Here is a 15,923-nt window from a genome sequence, read left to right as displayed (position 1 = left end):
AGGCTTGCCGGAGGGAACCACCTTTTCCCCACCCCCTTATCTTGCCCGGACACTCCCTGTTGCCAGTGCAACTCCCATCACCACCAGCGCGCATACATTGTTGCCAGACACCGTTGCCAGAGCAACTCCCGCCCCTTTTCAAACAACCTCCGCGCCCTCTCAGAACCAATCCTAACCTCCGCACCCTCTCAGAACCAATCCTAGCCTTTATCCCCTCAGCATTGGCTTGTAACAACCCCCGCCCTCTATGCCAGCCTATATAACCTGTGCTCACCCCTAATAAACGCTCTTGGCTTTACCCCCCTGAATAAACCCCCCTTTTGTTCTACCCCTACTGGAGGAAGAGTGTCTTGTCTTTCCCTTCTCGCCACCCTCCACACCTTGCACGCCTCCGCCGGGGACCGGGCCCAGTCCCCCGCCTCGCCCTCGCCTCCGAGAAAGAGCCCCCGCCGCCGGTACCCTCCGAGCAACGCCGAGAGCCGAGGGTTCAGCAACCGGCCGCCCCCCCCCCCCCCAGACAAATCAACTGCGACCGCAACCCCATTTTCTGGTATATTGTGTTTCAGCAGCTTTAGCAAACTGAAAACATGTCCGAAGATTGGAAACAAGGCAAGGATAGTCACTTTTACCACTCGTGTTTAGCATTGCACCAGAGCTTCTAAGCAGTGCAATATGGCAAGAAAAATAAGTAAAAGGCCTTATTTTGTAAAGGAAGAAGGAAAATTGTTTTGCTTTAAAGATTAAATGATTAATCATGTAGAAAATCTTTAGGAATCTATAATCTACAAAATACATGTAAGTGATTGCCTGGCAAGATTGTAGGATATAACTTTATATTAAAAAAATCAGCTGTGTTTCTATATACTAGTAAGAAAAATATGTAAAAAGCATAGAAGAATATCAAATGCTTATAAATAAATTAAATGAAATATGTGTAAGACCTGTACACAAAAATCTAAAAAGCACTGCTGAGAGAAATTAAAAAAGACCAAAATAGAGATTTATTTAGATTTTAAGACTCAATATTAAGATTTCAATTCCCCCGATTGATCTAGATTCTGTGCAATCCCAATCAAAATCCCAGCAAGATTTTTGCGGTTGAAATTCAGAAGTTTATTCTGAAATATCTATGGAAATGTAAAGAATTATGTCTAATGAAGTGAGGTTGTGGAATATCAGAAATCATACACTGTCGGTGGGAACTCAAAATGGCGCAACAATTTTGAGGAATAGTCTGGCAGCTTCTTATAAAGTTAATCATACACTTTCCATATCATCCAGCAATTCCACTCCAAAGGAAATGAAAATGTATGTCTACATAAAAAATTGTATTCAAATGTTCAGAGCAGCTTTATCCATGATAGACAAAAGATGAAGACAAACAAATGTCCAGCAACAGATGAAGTTTTATAGAAATCATGGCAAATCCATGCAATGGAATACCACACAACAATAAAAAGGAATTATCTAATGAAAGATGTGACAATAAGGATGAATCTGAAAAACATTCTGAGCAAAAGAAGACAAAAAGGAAATCATTCTGTGTGATTCCGTTTATATGAAATTACTGAGCAGGCAAATCTCATTTATCATGACAAAGTGTAGGTCAGTAGTTTCTTTGGGTGGGGTGGGATGGGCTTGAATAGAAAGGGTTACAAAAAGGAACTTTTTTGCGGGTGATGGAAACAGTCTATATTTTTAATGTAGTGGTGGTTACAATGGTGTATGCATTTTTCAATATGCACACATAAAATGGGTATATTTTATTGAATGTAAATTATGCCTCAATAATGTCTGTTTTAAAAGAACAATATTTGATAGGAAAAGTCATAAATTCATCACTGAATCATAAATTCAGTCCAACATTTTTAAAGAACATGGCGGCCAGACGTCTTCATGGAGAGTCGCCGGGGTTTCCTGTTTCAACGGTGCTTGAAGGGAACGTGGCACTCGCCCTCCATCGGCCGGCCACTCCGAGCAGCCCTCTGCCACCATTCCAGCGCCACGCAGCTGCCGCCTCCTCCTCTCCTCAGCCACCACTATGACGACCACATCCCCATCGCAGGTGTGCCAGAGCTACAACCAGAACTCAGAGGCCGCCATCAACTGCCAGATCAACCTGGAGCTCTACGCCTCTAACGTCTACCTGCCGATGTCCTATTACTTTGATCATGGTGATGTGGCTTTGAAGAACTTTGCTAAATATTTTCTTCACCAATCTCATGAGGAGGAAACATAATGAGAAATTTATGAAGCTGCAAAACCAATGCAGTGGCCAAATCTTCCTTCAGGTTATCCAGAAATCAGAACAAGACAACTGGGAGAGCAGGCTGAATGCAATGGAGTGTGCATTACACTTGGAAAAAAGGGTGAATCAGTCACTACTGGAACTGCACAAACTGGCCACTGACAAAAATGACCCTCACTTGTGTGACTTCATTGAGACACATTACTTGAATGAGCAGGTGAAGTCCATCAAAGAATTGGGTGATTATGTAACCAACTTGTGCAAGATGGGGACCCTGGATTCTGGCTTGGCAGAGTATCTCTTTGACAAACACACTCTGGGAAACAGTGATGATGAGAGCTAAGCCTTATGGTATCTTCCCCAGAGTCACAGGGTGACTTCTGTGGTCACCACGGCAGTTGCATGCATATTGGGTTTACCTTTACCTTTTCTGTAAGTTGTACCAACATCCACTAAGTTCTTTCATTTTGTACCATTCCTTCAAATAAAGTAATTTGGTACCTAGAAAAAAAAAAAAAATAGCATGGCATTTCAAATGCCTTTAGCTATTTTATGGAACTTTGCATATATTACACTATTGATAAAAGGAATGAGATCTGGAAGGTTGTTCAAGATGTGTGAAACATGCAAGTCACTGACAATGTAGTATGCTAATAAAAATACATCAACAAAAGTTGTATTAAGCAATTATAATATGCCATGCACTCTTCCAAATGCATCATATTTATAATCTCTTTAATCTTCACAAAACAGAGGTGGGTACCATTGTTATATACATTTTGGATGTGGGGAAACTGAGGCATGGAGCATCAAGAACTTGCTAAAAGGTCATACAATAGTAAGTGTGGAAAAATAAAGATGAGAGGGGGAAGGAGAGGAGAGGGAGGGAGAGAGGGAGGTGGGAGAGAGAGAGAGGGAGAGAGAGAGAATGCTGAGGTGCTAAGGGATTTATGAGAAATTAAAGAAAGTAGGTTTTATTAGCATGAGTCTTGAAGGACTATTAGGCCAATAAGGGAAGGGAGGAATGACATCCAGACAGGGGAAATGGCATTTGTACAGTTGGAGAAGCATGATTTTTTTTTTCCTCACATATTAGTTACTCCAGAATCAGGTGAAAGAAGGAAAGCCTTATAGATTTTGCAAGGAGCTAGACAGGTTTTTCCCAATTCAGAAAATGTTCCCTTCCTTCTTTACTTTCTGTGTAAGTGAACCTTAAAGCATTTCCTGCCCCCCATATTGCTTTAATGACTAAGCGCAGAATGAGCAGGAAGTGCCCTCTCTCCCTGGTACAGTTGTTGGAGTGCTCCTTGTGTCATACTCCATAGTTCAACCCCCCCAAATTGTACAAATATTTGCACACAGGCAAATGTTGCTGAATTTTTATGTTCAATGTGAGCTCCCACTGAATGCAGAAAGATGAGAAATATATTTTATCTTATTTATTTTCTGAATTCAGAATTTTTATTTTTCTCAGTTCAAAATTTGTACAATTTGTAAATCAGAGAGATACCATTTTAATTTTGATTTCATTATTCCAAACTGTTTAGGATACATAAAATCTACTATCACTCTAGAGTTCTTAGAACTTACATAGCTTCCTTTTATAAGACAATTGACATCTGCTTGTTGTCATATTTCTTGAATTTCTTGAGCACATAATGTCTGCTAGGCACTTTGTAAAACTTGTTACCTACAGAGTTCGTTTCCTACTGGTACATTTGCTACTTTAATAACCCTGGAAGTTGGAGATATTTTCCATTGTCCACATTTTCCATAAGGGAAAACTGAGGACAAGGGTAGTTCAGTAATGAGTTACAAGGACAATCAACAGGCAGAATGAGGCCTGTTGGAATCCAAACCTGTGCTTTCAGCCATTATGCTATATTGAAAAACAACATGAATCCAAATTTTGGGATCAACTTTTTATTGTCTGCAGCTTGTTTGCAGATGCTGTCCCAGTACATCTTCTCTATCATGTTTGCATTTGAACGTTTGGTGCAATACTTGGAGGTCTGCAGAGACTGTTGCTGTTGATAGATGTCATCTCCTGTGAGTGCAGTTGGACAAGTTTCCTCAGATGTGAACGACTCACAGGCAGCCTCTGACAGTCTCATGACAGAATGGTGAGTAGCATGAGACAGCCATTTGTTTTGAAAGTGCTCTTGATGCCACAAATGCTTTGTCATCTGTCTAAAACCAGTGCTGCTTTGTTAACCAGACTGCCATTTCTCTAAGGGCAGCTTGGTGAGTCAGACAACTACCACTGCAGTTACCTGTTAATTTCAGTGGTGATTTAATGACTAAGTGCTCTCTGGTTAGCTCTGAAGATCGTATAGTCCAAAACGAAACAAAGAAACACCAATGTGGAGATAAAATAGAAGACTATGAGATAAGGCTTTTAAAAATATTTTCAAGAATAGAGACTCTTAGCTGCCAGGGGCCTGTAATCCTCCAAAAATTACATGCAGACTGTTGTGTGTATGCATTTATGTCCATTTCTTAAATTATTAAATATTTGTTATTAAAGCTGTCTATAACTCAAAAAAAGATTAAGAACTCCTGCTCTAGTGAAAAGAGGTTTGGGATCTTGTTTTAGTTTCCTTTGCTGCTCAAGCAAATACCATGACATGGGTTGGGATAAATAATGGAATTTATTTGCTCATGGTTTGAAGCTGGGAAAAAATCCAAAGTGTCGTCAAAGTGATGTTTCCTCCCTGAAGACTGTGGCGTTCTGGGGCTGGCTGTCTGCAATTCTCAGTCCTTAGCTCTTCTGTCACATGGCAATGCACATGGTGACCTTTCCTGGCCTTTCCTTTCTCTTCTGGGTTCCACTGAGTTTCAGCTTCTTGATTCTGTGACTTTGTCCCTGTCTGTCTGAATTTCACTCCACTTGTAAAGAACTCCAGTAATAAGATTAAGACCCATCCTGATTGGGCTGGGCCACACCTTAACTGAAGTAACCTCATCAAAGGGTCTTATTTACAATGGGTTCCCACCCACAGGAATGGATTACATTTAAGAACATGTTTTTCCAGGGTACATACAGCTTCAAGAATCTGAATTCAGTTTTTTTTCTTAATGGCAAATATTTAGAGAGATGCAGACTTGATTTCTATTGCTACCAGAACAGGCTAAGATTTTAAACTAGAAGCACTGATAAAACCTAAGTCCATCATAGTGCCTGCCCTCCAATGGCTTCAATTCTTTGGTATCATGGCCTTTATGGAGCAAAATTTGAGACCCTTTTCACCTCCTTCATATATATATATATATATATATATAATAAATGTAGAAATTATATATGTAATTTCCTAAGTATAATTCCTAAGTGTGCATGTACATACATGTATATATATACTTAAGAAATTTTAATTGTATGGTACCTTTTTCCCCCCTCTTCTATAGGTTTCAAAATTGCACAGAATTTTTCTGTGAAATCGTCACCACACCCTGTGAAACTGATGGTTGATGAGTTGAGTACAGTGTCTTAGCAAAGGGCAAAAATATTAAGTAACCAGTTCAAAGTCATCTCTTAAGTCTGGGACAGCCCAGCTTCCTCTGTCATTGAAATTCTCCATTTACCAGGCAGGGTCAGCTCTCTGAGAGTGGAGAGTATCACAGGACCAAGGCAAAATGACACACTAAATAATGGCACTTAAGCTCTGCCGTTTCACAAGCACGTATTATGCATTGTATGAGAAGTTATGTTTCATAAGGACAATCTTTAACTTAAGCAATATGTCCTGAAGATGTCTTACAAGGGCAATCAAGATTTAGCCAGGGGGCTAAGTGGGAGGAAGTTATACTGTACAAGGTGAGTCTTTGGAGACTCTGAAAAACCCATTAACGGAGAAGTTATTAATGTCTTTTTTTAATGCAGCTATAGTACAGAGGCAGACCCCAAAGAAACCAATCCACATTATGAAACATTTTACAGAAATCCATTTTTAAAAAGAGGAGAATGCTATAAATGAAGTCTTGAGGTGGGAACTGAATACGTGCCTGGTGTTCTGGGCCAGCTATGGATTTTCTAAAGAGTAAAAGGAAATTCTCCTTTTGGTCTTCACTTTGAGACAAAGAAATAGAACAAAATCTCTGAATGTAAAATTTGATTATCTTTATTATTTTTCTTTTTATCAGATTTAATTTTCTTCTTCTCTTCTCTCTTCTACTTCCCCTTCCCAACTCTAATATTTCCAGGACTCTACTAACCTGAATTTAACTATAAGTTTCATTGGGTGTGGAATGCAAGCACAGACAAGAGGGTCCTTTAAGAATGGTGTGAAAACTCTAGCCTCAGGAATATGCTATCTCTGACCTATTATCAGAAGGGAATAAACTTAGATATTTTTTTTCTCCCATAGAGGTAGCAGATTTGCCTTCATTTTCATTAGACTGAGAGTTCCTTGTTAAGCACAAAGTGTGATTTATTCAACTGTATAATCCCTTTCCCATAGCATAGACCTGGTATACAGTAGATGATCAATAACTGCTTGTCAGATGAATAATTTCTGAATCCATTATAGCATTTAGTTCAACTAAGTCCATTTAGTTCAACCATTACATAATCAGAGACTTCTTCCTATGTGCCAGACCCTCTGCCCATTGCTGGGTACACAGAGATGAATAAGACGTGGTCCTCACCTTCAAGGACTTTACTGTTTGGTGAGGAAAGGGGATCCATTTCTGCCACTGGTGGGTGAGGGGAAAAAAGGAACTATAAGCAGGTGTTCACTAGATAGACAAGGGAGGCAGGGAATTCCAGAGAGAGAGGCAGCTTGGCCAAGGGCAGGGGTACATGAGGCTGCAGCCTAGGGTGTTTGGATGCTTGTCTTGCCAACATTCCTTGTGACCATGGAAAGAAAACTGTTCAAAATGCATGTTGGAGTATGTGAGTGTGTGGGTCATGGTGAATGACCCTGACACCCCAACACGTTCTGACCAGTTAGTTTTATGGTCTCCAAGAACATATATTTTTAAACAATAACATGCTCACAGATGCCAAAGAAATACATGAGACAACTGAATTAATATTTAAGCAAATGCAAAAATCTTTCTTGAACTTAGCTCTCCTGACTCTCAGGGTATAGTGGTAGGTAGGAAGAAGAGCAATACAACCAAGTAAACACCATAAAATAAAACATAAAAAAATCTTTATTTGCCTTTCTTCAGTGTTGATTCAGTTACCACTACACGTTTCTCTGTACCCATAGCATCCTGAAAGCTAAAACCTTCTGTAGGGAGCCTGTGAGTAACTCTGCTTGGTGATTTCTTTATTTAAAGTGTCATCCTTGCCTCCACCACTCACTCTGGCCAGTTAGCTATTTTTTTTTTTTATTAGAGAAGTTGTAGATTTATAGGAAACTCATACACAAATAGATTCCTCATATACCACTCTATTATTAACACTTTGCATTTGTGTCCTGAAATCTTTAAGATGCAAGATGGAGTAACCAGGTGAAAGCTTAGCTCTGTGTTCTTTCATAAATCACTAAACCATTTTGATTCTCAATTTTTTCATTTTAAAAAGGAATGTTGGAATAAGTGATCATTCTAGCTCTACATTCTATGAGTGTAACAATTCCTTGTTTGAGTCTCACTTAGAAATTACTTTCTCTACACCTGAATCTGGTTGGTCTGTCTTACACTTCAATTTGTCTGTTTTCTTCCTCTTCCTTTGTTTTTCCCTTTCTTCTACTTTAATTTTTTTCTCCTGGACACAGAAGAAAAACTAAAACTTTGGTTACAACTGAGGTTACAACACAGATGTAAAAGATGATTTTTAAATAATTTGATCTGTGTTGGAGGGTTTAAAGAGAATATTTCTGACTCAATTTAATTTTAAACTTTTTTAAGGTGGGTTTTAGCCTTTTATTGAGAATCTGCTAAAAGCTCTTTCCTCTCCTTCCACACCCCCACAAGCTTGCATATACTAGCAGGAAATCATCTCCCTCCCCAAACCTATTTAGTGACCTCAGATTAGGAACCTTTGCAGATCCAGGAATCAAAGGTGGGCAGGGAAATGGGAGATTAGCCATATTGCATATATCACATTTATTTTAGGCACAACCTGCTTTTGTTTATTCTCTTTTGCTTTTTCTAATTTAAACTGCCACAAAAAACTGGACCTTGCATGGGTGCAAATCACGGTTTTGTCAGGTGGCTAGTTTGAAAAAGCATGTGTGTAGTCCTGTGTGCTCCTTGGAGAAGGGCCATAGACCCTGCCTCAAGCCACTCATCTGGGAAAAGCATCATTCAATTCTCATGCTACAGGGGAATGCAAACTAGGTGGATGGACTCAACAGGAATGGAATAGTCATAAAATGTGGTCAGGAGTGCAGCTGTGGTTAGGTCTCCCCATTTAAAACCTTTATATTTTGTGAGATACCCTAAATTGCCTGCTCTGAGTTTTATAGGATGATAAGCCAGGAATGTGGGATTCTACCTACTGTGTAAAAAAGATGGAGACAACTAAAGGGGGAGTGTGTTTGCACTTTTGGTATTCTTTGCACAGTAGTCAGTGCTCTGTTTAGATAAAATTTGCAGCCTGTGCACTTAGGGAGGGCTGAAAGGCAGTCGGTGTTGGAGAGATAGGGCAGGGTAGGAGTGTGCCTGTGTTTGTGTAAGTGTGTAAGACATATTACTAGCTAGGCTCTGCCTGCTGCTAAGGAAGCTCATTGAGCTTTTTTGCCTCTTAACTGTTAAATCTTCAAGGCAAAACTTAGAACTGAAGACACAAAAATAGCACTCAACATCATTCAAACATCTGTTTCAGCACGATGACTTTTAGGAGATAAAAGATTTTTTTCTTAATAAAGGAGTAAAGGGTTTCATTTTGCAACTTTAAAATGTCAGCTGTCAGCCTTGCTTGCATAGCACATAATGCTCAAAATAATGCATACAGGAAAACAAAGTCATTCCTATTAAAAGAACATCCTTGTAAGTACTACATATTATGAGGGTTGGGGTAATCTTTCAGAGTTTCACAGTATTATGATTTAGAGAAGTTTTTTTACATTTTTTTTTTACCTGAAGGAATGATATGATTGTTTTTTGGTTCTCTGTTTTCCCTTTTTTAAAAAAAAAAAAAAAAAAAAAAAAAAAGAAAGGAAATAAGCATTCTCACATGCATACTTGTATTGTAGGAGGGTATCCTAAGCGGCCTCATTTTTTCAGGCTATCAGGGCAGTGAACGTCTGGGCTCTGGGCCACTGAGGAATTTAAGGATGGTTCTTTGAGACTTCTTACTGTGCCACCTGCAAGTGTGGGTCCAGGGATAACTGAATTGTTTTAACAAGATCCTCATCTTGTTATTTATTTGATTTGCTTTGACAAAGATCCTCACCTCTTTTGGTTATTATGAGCACCACCACACCAGCAGTTCGATAAGAATTGTAGTTCAGTGGGAAATAGTGTTACTGTCTCCTATTTCTGTTGTGCTCATTCTCCCAATCTGGCTTTGGGTAGTATCCTGCTTTTAGCTGAGGCAGACAATGTATTAATGTCTTATTGCTGCTGTAACAAATTATCACAAACTTAGTGGCTTAAAACAGTGCAAATTTATTTTCTTATAGTTCTGGAGGTCAGAAGTCTGAAATGAGATAATGTGTACAACTTGCCTGGGTCCAGGTGAGTATTCAATAATGGAAGCCATTGTTAAAAGACTTCACAAGCTTGCTGTCCCCTGGATTTCCATACCTCTACTCTGTTCAGCCAACACTCATAGCTGAGACCTCAAGAGGTGTTTAGGACTCACATGTTCTAGACAAACAATTCTTCCTTTACTCTGAACCCTGATAATCAAACACTTCTTTCTCTTTCTTCAACCCTGATAGACAAACAATTCTCCTCCACCCTCAACCCTGATTCTGCACTATATTATTTGCTTTATCCCATCCTGGCTCACTCTTCATTACCTCAGCCCCTGATGACACCTGGTCTGGGGAAACATCTCTAAGCCATGCCCTGGTGGTGAGATTTGCCTCCCTGGGTCCAGGAACAGTGGATTGTCCTGGTCTAATGGAACTTTGTCTTCACCAATTAGCTTGTTGCTTGGAGTAAGCCAGGATCTTCTTAACATCAATGTGTTCTGTAATTCTCAGATCTAAGGTCAGAAATCTTCTTTATATGATCTAAAATGTTTTCTTATGGTAAAGATTTAATCATGAACCTATATTTTTCTCATGAAGTCAGTGTTAGCTACATTTTAGAGATTGCAAATGATAACTGCACTGCAACTGCTAATACCAAAGTGTTAGGTACTTAGCAGATGTCATCTCATTTAATCCTACCTAAATCCCTACAAGGTAGCTACCCTCATGCCCTTTAACAGATAGAGATTGTGGTTCTGTGATATTGGTGATGGATTAAGACCACACAGCTAGTTTTGAGAAAAGTTGGTGTTCAGATGGAGGTCTGTCTCACTTTTATAACACGCTGCCTTCCTTTCCAAAGAATAGCGTGTCTGGGATTTTCTTCATCTACTCCACACAGCCACAACCAAAATTCAAGTTTCTTTCCATAGAGTGCTTTTCATCTTTGTTCAAGTAAGGCTTCCTGACATAATTTCTGACAGGAGACTCTTAATCGAGTTCTTAGCGGGTTGAAAAAAAAAAATCTTTAAACCCTTCTTCACTACAAAAATTTTCATTGTCTACACAACTTCGCTTCATTTGTCAGGAAATGATGGTGTCTCAGGTGGGCTGTAGCAGCTGACGTGCCACACAGAAACCAGCTCTCAGAGACCGTGTTTGCTCTGCTGGTCTATCCTGGATCAGTAATGGCAAGGCAGCAGTCAGCTCTTGGGGACAGAGTTTATGCTGACCCTTGATCAGGGTTCATGATTCCATGAGTTTATAAGGGAAGGGGGAGAAAGAGTCAACCTGGCTGGATGGAAAGTAAAAGATTTACTAAAGCACACCCCTGGGTAAAAGTGTGTTTTGAAAGCCTTGCTGGCAGCTTCTCTGTGCTGAAGCTCCCGTGAGGTCTGGATTATTTTAACAAAAATAACGCTTGGGCTAAAGTGGCCTTTTCATTTTTGCACTTCCACTGATGCCGACAGTGCTTGCAGTATGCGGTTGAATCTTGCCAGGCTCAGCCACACTACTGGGAGAATTGAGCTACTTGGGAAAACAGCGGCTTCGCAGCAAAAAGCCACCTGTTGATCTGCTCTGCTTGTCCATACAGGAGTCAGTTGGTAGCCACTCCAAACCATCAATAAAATGCAGCCTGGAGGGAGATGATTTGTTTTAGCAGCCAAATGTTCTGGATTCAATACCTCTTCATGAACCAGAAAAATAGCATTTTCCTGTTTGTCTCTCTTCAACTAATCTCAAATTCTTCAGGCATTATCTCTAACTGCCGAGTCTCAGTGTTTCCTTTCAGACTTTAGTCAGCTACACGAGGCAGATGTGTTTGTCTCCTGTGTGCTTCTCGTCATTTATAAGTGCCAGTTTGTAGTTTTAATATCATTTCAAATGTCAAGGCTCTGGCATGATTCTAATTTTAGCCTCTTTCTATCTGTCTTCCATTGTTTACAGAAATGACATAAACATTTTTCTGCTCAGTAAGGATCTCCAAAGCATTTCACCACATTTGTCTTAAAGTTCTGAGTACACTTGGTTCCATGCGGATGTTCTGATATTTTTAATCTCAAGGGAGATTGTGTCACCATCAAGAGGAATTTGCGTGGTTCGTACGAACAGATGTTGGATAGGTTGTACAGGTTTTCCAGGCTTTTCAATTCCTCAGCATTGTGGGTTATAGAGTTTATTATGCTGTAATTAATGAGTTCTGTGGCTTATTGGATATTATAGTCTGTGGTATTTGATTTGATTGCCTGCATATAAGATGGTTTAATCAAATAGTGGCTTGTTCCCCTTTATAAACACACAGTCCAGGAGTAGGCACTCCGGGTGGACTGGTGCCTCAGTGAAATCTCCATGTCCCTGCCCCTCTGATCATTCCCTTCTGCCGACCATCCTTACCTTATGGCTACTGCTTCCCCATTTACCATCTCATGGCTTCAAGATGAATGTTCCCACTGTAGCTTCATATTCATACTCCAGGTTGGAGGAAGAGGAAGGGTCAGCAGCAGATTTTTTTTTTTTTTTTTTTTTTTTTTTTTGGGACAGGCAGTTCTCCTCAGGGATTTCCACCTGCATCGCACAGGCCAGCGCTTGCTCATCACATGGGCTAGAACTACTCATGACCCTGCTCTCCTTCTCCCTGCCCGTGCAAGGGAACTGTGAGACTGAGTATTCCTAGCAAGGCATATTTCTGCCCTGAACAAAACTAGGCTTCTCTAGTAAGCAAGAAAGGGGAATAGATGTTTGGTATACATTCTGCCTAAAATATCTATCTTAACTTAATTCTCTTCTGATCTTATTATCAATTCCTTTCTTTCATCTGGTCTTGCCTTTGGAAGGCTTTCTTTGGTGTTCTTGTTTCTGACACATGCTTCTCTAGACTCTCAGTGCTCTTCCAATTAATCTCATGCCATTTCTCACTCAGAGCCCTTAACAGGTTATAGGCAACTCGGTACGAAAACTTTAAGTATCTTGGCTTCACTTTCAAGGCTGTGCATTGTTCTTTATTCTGGCAATTGAGACACACCTCAGGCCTGTTTTGCGTCTATGACTCTCTGGTTTTCTGTGACTTGTTTCTGTATGTAACTTCAGAATCTGCATTTTTGTGAGATTTACCTCCCTAGAAGTTCAGTACTTCCATCACTCACTCTGAAGTAGGTTTCTTCCTTTGGGCCACTGGACAACTATCTGCCCCATGACCAGTATCTCTTAGACAGTCTCAAAAGCTTTAAGCACAGTCCTCCTTAGAGACCACAAAGGCAAGAACCTGTGCCAGGTGTTTTAGTGTTGTGTGCATAAACCCTGAGTGCACTGTAAACGCATTCCCTTAACTTAATGGGTTTGAATTGTCAGGGGGGCTTGGGAGAGACTCAAATTGAGGATTTTCCCTCTAGCTATTGCTTCTATTCTGGTATAACCCATGACCATGGGAGGACTGATGCAATTATTTGGACAGAAATATGAATTAATAATTTTTTCTCTCCAAATTGGAGAAGTGCTGAGTGGAAAGTTAGAATTCCTTGGTTCAGAGAGGGTGAGGATTAGAGATCGATCATTCTGGTAGTCAGAAGCAGAGCTAGGCGTGGAATCCAAGTCTTTGCATATGTACTCATAGGCCTTCTTCCCTCCATTATTTTTTTAGGGGAAAGGCTTTATCCAGCTTCTCCTGTGCTCTGAGAGTAGGAAGGCTGGAATTACCAAAAAGCCTGACTAGTGTGGAGAGAGGTGGGCTGCTCTGACATACCCAGCCACCTGGTGCCAACAGGTAGAATTGAAATAGCTTTTGGGAAGACCCTAAGGATTGTAACTAAATATTATATTTTCTATCATGTTGAACAGCTTAGCCGCCCCTTTCTACACTTAAAAAATACTTTGTTACTACGAGTTAGCACATTGCAATTGCTTCATGTAACTAGCCTGGAAGAAAAAAAAAAGTACCTGATTTCAAAGGAAAGACAGACAGAAATGTATTTAATACACTATGTATGTAGTGTAAAAGTCTTCCACATAGAGATCGATCACCTCATAGATTTTCTTAATTGCACTTTTCTCTTATGTTCAATTAATTGCATCAGTGACATGATGCTTAATGCTTGTATTCTAAAGCTTCCTTAGCAGTTACTATGGCTGTGAGCCTGTGCTTTAGAAGGTGATTTTAAAGGATACCGAGGCCTGAATCCCACTCCCTGTTCCTACACTCACCCTATTCTGGATTAAATGGTCTGAGGTGTGTGCTGGGCACTGGAATTTTTATAAGATAAAATAAATAACAACAACAAGAATAAGACAAACTCCCCAGATGATGCTCAAGTGCAATTAAAGATTGAATTTTGTGTGTGTCTACCAAAATATTATTTAAATTTAAATAATCAGTTTTCATGAACTTTAGTATACATCATATTTTTCTATGTGGCATGGTATTAATAGGCTATTTAGTGTGATTTATATGAATACAGACTTTTGATATCCAAGATATTGTGCTCAATGGTATCTTACCTAAAACCATGTCTTTGTTATAAATGGTTTTATAGGGAATAGCTAATCAATCATCTCCCATTAAGGGGAAAGTTGATGTGAGCATAAGAAGAGGAGACTGAGATTTTATAAGTAATTAAATCATTCAAATCGTTACTTAACCAAAATAAAGATATTGGCTCCTAGGCAGATCATGATAATTTTTCCTCAATATTCATTCCCCATCTTCTTTAATCACAGAACCTCCAAATGGTAGCTGGAGACATGATTTCCTGGAAGGAAAACTAAATCCCTTACCTCTTTCACAGCTGGTGTGTCCACATATCAAATTCTAGTCCATGTGATGTGAGCTGAAGTGGGAGGCATCTTCCAGGAAGGATATGTAAACCCCAGAGCTGTGCTTCTGCCCTATCCTGGCACTTGTGCTAGAGCTGGAGCAGCCGTTTTGAATGAGGTTGCAGCACTGCGGTGAGATGGCCTGGCTTCCTAATGACTGTGCACCATTGTACTTAGTCCAGTCCGTGCAAGAGAAATAAATTATTTCTTGCTTCAGTCCCTGTTATTTCGTGTTTTGTTTCTTTAAGATGAACTGAATTCATCACCTGTATTATAATTAGATGTGTTGGTAATGAATGGGGAAGGAGTACAAAAAACAGACGGCCTGACTCAGTCCATAAATGTATTCAAAAAAATTCTGGGCCCTGAGAAAGCCTATTCTGTGCTGTTGATACACTTCCAGTGTCCCTGTCCTTCCTTCATAGTCCATTTGTGTTTTTTTTCTTTGTGTTGTGGTAACATATATACAATTCAAAATTTTTCCATTTTAACCACTCTCAAGTATACAATTTAGTGGTAAAATTGCATTCACAATGTTGTGCTACCATTACCACCATCCATTACCAAACTTTTCATCACCCCAAAGAGAAATCTTTTTGATTATACTTTTGGCTCTGCTACTCTAGTTGTATTATTTCTTCTTTCTATCTTGATGAGTTATAATAAAAGTTGGCAAAACCAAGAGGCAAAAGAGGTGATAAAACTTGTACCTCCAAGTATTTAAAATTGCTTCTCTATGAGCCTCAGTATACTACTTCCTCAAGGCTCATGCCTGCCCTAGGGGTTCTGAGTACTGCATATTGGAAGAATGAATTATAAATTGATTAGGATTAGAGGTTAATGGAAATTATTTTTCAGACTAGATTCAGCATTAAAGTCCTTAAATTAAGGTAAGTCACTAAGATTTTGGTGTCTGTCTGCTACATCAGTGGCTTTCATAAATTAGTAAAATTGTGTATTGAAACCAAAAGTACGTAAGTGCAACAAAAACCAAACTCAGTTAAAAGATAGTGAAGAATTATCTAAACAACTATGGCAGGAAAACAGTCAAGTCATGGCACATCATCAGGTCAGAATCAACCACTCACTATCACCTCATGGAAGTAAAAATGGCTGGGGCAAGGGCATGCGCTAACAGAGTTTGAGAGGACTGGAAGTAGTCTTCTGTATCATTCAGGTACTTATTCGTGGACTTATATCCACTGGCCATCATGGAACGTGGTACACGTCATCTGCTCAGTTAATTTAGAAATACTAGCTGAATTAATAGGTACTAC

At 39.6% G+C, this 15,923-nt stretch overlaps 1 long non-coding RNA gene and 1 pseudogene across 1 annotated transcript; both read left to right on the top strand.

The window, feature by feature from the left end:
• Window positions 1-2,005: 2,005 nt before the first annotated feature.
• Window positions 2,006-2,591, top strand: LOC119507187 (annotated as a pseudogene).
• A 1,643-nt stretch (window positions 2,592-4,234) lies between these two features.
• On the top strand, window positions 4,235-14,655 carry LOC119507109. Its single transcript, XR_005211137.1, has 3 exons — window positions 4,235-4,371; window positions 9,823-9,877; window positions 14,619-14,655. It is a non-coding gene; the product is annotated as an uncharacterized LOC119507109 (long non-coding RNA).
• The last annotated feature ends 1,268 nt before the right edge of the window (window positions 14,656-15,923 follow it).

The sequence above is a fragment of the Choloepus didactylus genome, chromosome 12 (assembly GCF_015220235.1).
Source record: "Choloepus didactylus isolate mChoDid1 chromosome 12, mChoDid1.pri, whole genome shotgun sequence".
NCBI lineage: Eukaryota > Metazoa > Chordata > Mammalia > Pilosa > Megalonychidae > Choloepus > Choloepus didactylus.
This window is presented reverse-complemented; position numbering and strand designations above follow the sequence as displayed.